This window comes from Enhydra lutris, unplaced genomic scaffold (genome assembly GCF_002288905.1).
Source record: "Enhydra lutris kenyoni isolate GAN:26980312 unplaced genomic scaffold, ASM228890v2 scaffoldscaffold13, whole genome shotgun sequence".
In the NCBI taxonomy this organism is placed as follows: domain Eukaryota; kingdom Metazoa; phylum Chordata; class Mammalia; order Carnivora; family Mustelidae; genus Enhydra; species Enhydra lutris.
In genome coordinates this window covers 95,008-102,233 of record NW_019154097.1, presented here as the reverse complement: position 1 = coordinate 102,233, position 7,226 = coordinate 95,008, and positions in this window count along the sequence as shown.

The following is a 7,226-nucleotide window of genomic DNA, read 5'->3' as shown; positions in this document are numbered from 1 at the left end:
CTTTAGTTTAAAATCTAATTTATCTGATATGAGAATCGCTACCCCAGCCTTCTTTTGAGGCCCATTGGCATGAAAGATGCTTCTCCATCCCTTCACTTTCAGTCTGGGTGTATCTTTAGGTTCAAAATGGGTCTCTTGTAGACAACATATGGATGGGTCCTGTCATTTTATCCAATCTGCAACCCTTTGTCGTTTTATGGGCGTATTTAGGCCATTCACATTGAGAGTTATTATTGATAGATACGTTTTCATTGACATCGTGTTACCTTTGAAGTCTTTCCTTCTGTAGATTGTCTCTATATTTCTGTTCAATGCTATTCTTAGGATTTTTCCTCTTTTATAGAAACCCCCTTAATAATTCCTGCAGTGTTGGCTTGGTGGTTGCATAGTCTTTTAAGCCTTGCCGGTCTTGGAAACTCTTTATCACTCCATCCATTTTGAATGTCAGTCTTGCTGGATAAAGTATTCTTGGCTGCATGTTCTTCTCATTTAGTGCCCTGAATATATCTTGCCAGCCCTTTCTGGCTTGCCAGGTCTCTGTGGACAGGTCTGACATTATTCTGTTGGGCTTTCCTCTGTAAGTAAGGAGCCTCTTTGTCCTAGCGGCTTTCAAGAGATTATACCTACAATTATGATGCCTCAATTTGACTATCAGGTGCCTTGATGTTTTTCTGGAATCTATAATCTTGGGTGGAGACCATTCGGCCTCTAGTACATGAACGCTGGTTCCATTCGCGAGATTGGGAAAATTTTCATGAAGAACTTGTTCCACTATATCTTCTAGACTTCTTTCTTTCCCCTCCCCTTCAGGGATTCCAATAATTCTGATGTTGGAACGTTTCATGGCATCATTTATTTCCCTGATTCTGTTTTCATGGTTTCTAAGCTGTTTGTTCCAGGCTTCCTCTTGATCCTTTCTCTCTATCTGTTTGACCTCCAGATCACTAATTCTATATTCTGTCTCAGTTACCCTAGCTTTGAGAGAGGCAACCCACGGAATGGGAGAAGATATTTGCGAATGACAGGATCTATTGATATCCAGGATCTATAAAGAACTCCTCAAACTCAACACACACAAAACAGATAATCATATCAAAAAATGTGCAGAAGATATGAACAGACACTTCTCCAAAGAAGACATACAAATGGCTATCAGACACATGAATAAATTTTTATCATCACTAGCCATCAGGGAGATTCAAATTAAAACCACATTGAGATATCATCTTACACCAGTTAGAATGGCCAAAATTTGCAAGACAGGAAACAACATGTGTTGGAGGGGATGTGGAGAAAGGGGAACCCTCTTACACTGTTGGTGGGAATGCAAGTTGGTGCAGCCTCTTTGGAGAACAGTGTGGAGATTCCTCAAGAAATTAAAAATAGAGCTTTTCTATGACCCTGCCATTGCACTACTGGGTATTTATCCCAAAGATACAGATGTAGTAAAAAGAAGGGCCATCTGTACCTCAATGTTTATAGCAGCAATGTCCATGGTCGCCAAACTGTGGAAAGAACCAAGATGCCCTTCAACGGACGAATGGATAAGGAAGATGTGGTCCTTATACACTATGGAGTATTATGCCTCCATCAGAAGGGATGTAGCAACTTTTGTAGCAACATGGATGGGACTGGAAGAGATTATGCTGAGTGAAATAAGTCAAGCAGAGAGAGTCAATTATCATATGGTTTCACTTATTTGTGGAGCATAGCAAATAGCATGGAGGACATGGGGAGTTAGGAGAAGGGAGTTGGGGGAAATTGGAAGGGGAGGTGAATGATGAGAGACTATGGACTCCGAAAAATAATCTAAAGGGTTTGAAGAGGTGGAGGGGTGGGAGGTTGGGGGAACCAGGTGGTGGGTATTAGAGAGGGCATGGATTGCATGGAGCACTGGGTGTGGTACAAAAACAATGAATACTGTTATGCTGAAAATAAATTAAAAAAAAAAGATTAAAAAAAAAAACTACTATGTAGTTTAACCATTACCGTGCTCTTATTATTAAGCCTGTTTCTGAGGGATGATATTTTAAATGGCTGTATTGTCTAATAACTAAGCCATTACTAAGTTATCCTATGCACTTTTTTTTTTTACTCTTTTCTCTTATTTCTTCCAAGGAATAACCATTATGCAGAATATGATGTTTATTATTAACCTCTTCTTAAAGCAGATGTATATTCACATTTTTATCTCAGAGTTCTGGCTTCCAGAACTGTTAGACATATCTTTCCTTTGGTAAGCCACTTAGGTTAAGGAAACCCAGCGAACTAATACAGAGATATAGTAATAATAAATACCTGTTGCTTTTGTTTCTATATCTTTATCTATTTTTATTATCCATCCATCATGTATCTATTTTATTTATATGTCAAATAATGCCCAGCTTACTCTCTTATTAATTTTATATGCTATACTCTACTATCAACTTGACAGCTTTGTACATCATGGCCTATTAATCTTTTTTTCTAATACAAATGATTTGTTTTGGAAATTTAACTGAACATAAGCTTTAAGATGTTATAATATTCTGTCATTTTTAATATTCATTCTCTACTCTTAGACATGCTCATTTCTTTCTATTTTCAGAAATCAAAACTGCTTTTACTGTTTGGAAGCATTTTCCTTCATGTGACCCATAATTTCAAAAATCAATTACTATAATTTGACCTGGTGGATATATATAGTAACATTTGATGATTATAGCATTTACAAATGAAAAAGATCTTGCCATTTGGGGAAGCTGAAGTTGACCATTTTTGTAAAAGGCTTAAGTTTGATGATTAGTAATACTTAAGAGAAGGAAAGGCAGATACAAGAACTGACCCAGGATTATTGATGCTAACTCCTACACCAAGCCATAATTCTTTCTTTCTAATTGCTATCTACCATGATTTCATTCTTTTAGTGAGCCAATAAATATAGTTTGTTATACAAAAGAGGGGAAAAAGGGGTTATCAACATATAGGAACATATTTTCTGGATCAAATGGGCTAGGCCCATGTCCTGGTTCCAGTATCCATTTACTTTGAGGCCTGGAGTAAGTAAAATAAGAGATGATGGTAAAAACTTCTACCTACCTTGTATAGTAATTATCACAGATTTACATCTTAGTGAGTGTTTAGTATTTGGAAGAGTGTGTCGGACATGATAAGCACCATAAAAATATCCTGAAGTATCAGAAGTAATCTAGAATTTGGAACATAGAATTGATAACTAATTTTTTTAATGATTCCACTGTTTTTCCCCAAAAAGCACCTTTAGAATGATGACACATTTCTAGAAACTCAGGTTCTTTTCCTGCACCCTTCCTTTCTGGAACTACGGAGTTGGACTACATCTCAGTCACAGGTGGTTTTCTGCATGCTTATTAAAATAGTTATCTCTGTTCAGTGCCTCTGTTTATCATCATGCACTAAAATGCATTTTCAATACTCATTATTCTTCTGATATTAATCTCACCAAACAAAGTTCTCTCTTAAGTGCTTGCTATTGCAGGTCTTTAACCCTTGAAACACATTCTTCTACTGCCTTCTAGAAAGCTGTTTTATTGTGACTTGTGTTCTACTACCTGAACATTAGTGTGCTGTTTTTCAACCACAACTTAAACATTGGTATTTCCCAGGATTATACCTTAGTCCAATTTTAGAATTTATATATTCTCTTTGGGTTATTCAATGGACTCACCTGTTTCTGAGTTTGTATCTACTTCCTAATTCATATTTCTGCCATGAGCACTACCCTAGAATCCAGTTGCTTAATAGATAAATTTATGATCTGCTCACTCCTTAAATTGAACCTGTTCAAAGCTGATCTCTTAATACTTCCCCACAGACTTGAATTATTTTTTATGGAATCCTATTTCAGTAAATGGAGATACAGTAATATTAATCCAGCTGTATGTGGCAGAAGCTGAGAAGTGAACCTTGATTTTTTTTTTAAAGATTTTATTTATTTATTTGACAGAGAGAGATCACAAGTAGATGGAGAGGCAGGCAGAGAGAGAGAGAGAGAGAGAGGGAAGCAGGCTCCCTGCTGAGTAGAGAGCCCGATGCGGGACTCGATCCTAGGATCCTGAGATCACGACCTGAGCCGAAGGCAGCGGCTTAACCCACTGAGCCACCCAGGCACCCCTGAACCTTGAGTTTTAATGTTATATTCATTTCTGCTGCACACCAATTGTTCATGTTGGAAGACAATAATTTTCAAGTTCTGTTTACCCAATTAATTTCTATAAATGTTCTTTTATTTTTTCCAAGCACAAATAACAGTGAAGTCGAAATCTTATGTATTTCCCTAACTGCTGAGATTTATAACTAAATTTAAAGTCTGATGAACACTAACAACAAAACAACAACAACAACACCCCACTTGTATCTAACTTTTATGATAACTCAGTTTAATATAATTAATCAGCTTTAGTTCTGAATTCTAATACATAATAATTCAGATTTTTTTTTCATCATGTTTGTAATGAAATTTTTTCAATTAACCAGCATTTGAGGACTAAAAAGAAAGGAAATGGGTACTTCAAAACAAGGATTTGTTGCTAAAAATATTTAATTTCTTGTTAATTTGAAAAGGGCTTTCAATGAAGCTATTAAATGTTTTAAAAACCACATGCTATAACTCATGATCATACACATTGTGGTTGCTGGTATTTAAAATGCAGTGTCTTGATAGTATTAAAGATTATACTGAATCTTCCTTTAATCTTTAGATTATATTATATGCTATAAGGAGTTTTCAGTGACCATATCTCATTAGCTTACTCTTAAAATATCTAAACAATATACATTTCCAAGTATGTTTCTTATTATTCATGAAAATACTAAATGGATCATAAATACCTCAATAATCAAGTTAAAGGATGTTTAATCTGTTAGGAATTTTAAAAACTCCATTGTTATTTTTCTCTGGATATTACAACTATAGTGCTATGCTGTAACATTCTTTCTGAAGGAGAAATACATAGAAATTTTCACATAGAGAATAATTAACAGTAATTTGGTTTAAAAGTCAATGTATTATCTTTTTCTGGGCTTAGTCATGTTTATTGCTGGTCACAGAGAAAAAAAATCCTAGAAGAAGTCATGAACTTTAAATAACAGAATAATGTTTTAGAATATTGAGATTAGTTCTTCAATTCCATCTAATCAGAGGTTTGTATGATAACTGCTTACCTATTTGTTTTTACCCCATGTGCATTTTGACCTGCTCCAAACTGGTATTCAGACTTATTTATCTGGTTTACAGGAAGTGCATTTGCCATTATTCTGGGGATATGCCTCTGCCTCTCTCCGTGTTGGATTTGGGTTGTATGTCTCAAGTATTTGTTGATCTTTATTTGCTTTCTCATTGTGATGGAGGCTAAATTGTAGTCACTTCTTCAGAGAGACTGTATGTGGGCAGTTTTTCAGATCTTGAATATTTGACAATGTCTTTAATTTACCCTTACACTTGACTAATGTATAGGTATAGAATTATAGGCTAGAAAACAAGCTTTTGAAGAACTTTGAAGGCATTATTCCAATGACTCCAATATCCAGTGTTATTAATGAGAATTCCAAAGTTAAAATCATTCACACTCCTTACACATGTATTCTTTAGCCCTATTTTCCATGCAGAAGTTCCACAGACTTTTCTCTGATCTCGCTGTCTCTAGTGTCCTGAAATAATAATCATGAGATTCTATTTAACTTTCTGAGCATCAGGTGGGTCCTTTCTGTCTGGTAACTTTTTACTTTTAATTTTTTTTTAAAAAGATTTTATTTATTTATTTGACAGAGAGAGATTACAAGTAGACAGAGAGGCAGGTAGAGAGAGAGAGAGAGGGAAGCAGGTTCCCTGCTGAGCAGAGAGCCCGATGCGGGGCTTGATCCCAGGACTCTGAGATCATGACCTGAGCCAAAGGCAGCAGCTTAACCCACTGAGCCACCCAGGTGCCCCTTTACTTTTAATTTCAGAAAGTTGTCTTTAATTATTTTGTTGACAATTTTCTCTGTTCTTATACTCCCTGTTTTTACTTCTGGAACTACTAAAGCTTTAGGGAATTATTTCATGTAAGAAGAATTGAATCTCTGTTTTCTCTGTGCTGCTTAGGTTTCTACTTAATTGGGTGAGCTAAAGCTATCAGTTAAAGTTCCATTTCACTTTGCAGTTTCCAAAGAACCATGGTTATACTATCTTCTTCTTTTCTCCTAGTGCTCTCAGTTCAAAGGGCTTATGTCTTTTTTCTTTTATTTATTTATTTATTTATTTATTTATTTATTTATTTATTTTTGGAGATATACCATCAATCTACCTTTTTTTATTTTTATTTACTTATTTTTTATTTTTTAAAAAGATTTTACTTATTTATTTGACAGAGAGAGATCACAAGTAGGCAGAGAGGCAGGCAGAGAGAGAGGAGGAAGAAGGTTCCCTGCTGAGCAGAAAGCCCAGTGTGGGACTCCATCCCAGGAGCCTGGCATCACGACCTGAGCCAAAGGCAGAGGCTTTAACCCACTGAGCCACCCAGGTGCCCCAATCTACCTTTAAAAAAAAAAAAAGATTTATTTATTTATTTGAGAGAGAGAGAGAGAGAGAGTACATGTGAGCCAGGGGAAGGGCAAAGAGAAAGGGAGAGAATCTCAAGCAGACTTCCCACTAAGTGAGAAGTCCAGTAAGGGTTGAGGGTGGGGGATGGGATAGGAGCTCCATCTTACAAGCCTGAGATCATGACCTGAGATGAAATTAGGAGTTGGAAACAACCGAATGAGCTGCCCAGGTGACCCTCATCACTCTACTTTTAGTCTTGTTGATTGTTTCCTTTGTTGTGCAAAAGTTTTTATCATGATGACATCCCAGTAGTTCATTTTTGCTTTTGTTTTCCTTGCCTCTGGGGACATGTCTAGCAAGAAGTTGCTATAGTCAAGGTTAACGAAGTTCCTGCCTGTGTTCTCCTTTGGGACTTTGATGGATTTTTGTCTCACATTGAGGTCTTTCATCCATTTTGAACTTATTTCCATGTATGGTCTAAGACGGTGGTCCAGTTTCATTCTTCAGCATGTGGCTGTCCAACTTTTCCAACACCATTTATTGAAGAAACTGTCTCTTTTCCATTGGATATTCTTTCCTGCTCTGTTGAAGATTAGTTGACCATAGAGTTGAGAGTCCATTTCTGGGTTCTCTTCCTCTAATATTTCTTAATGATACATTACATTTCCATTTAGCTTAATCTTTTCCT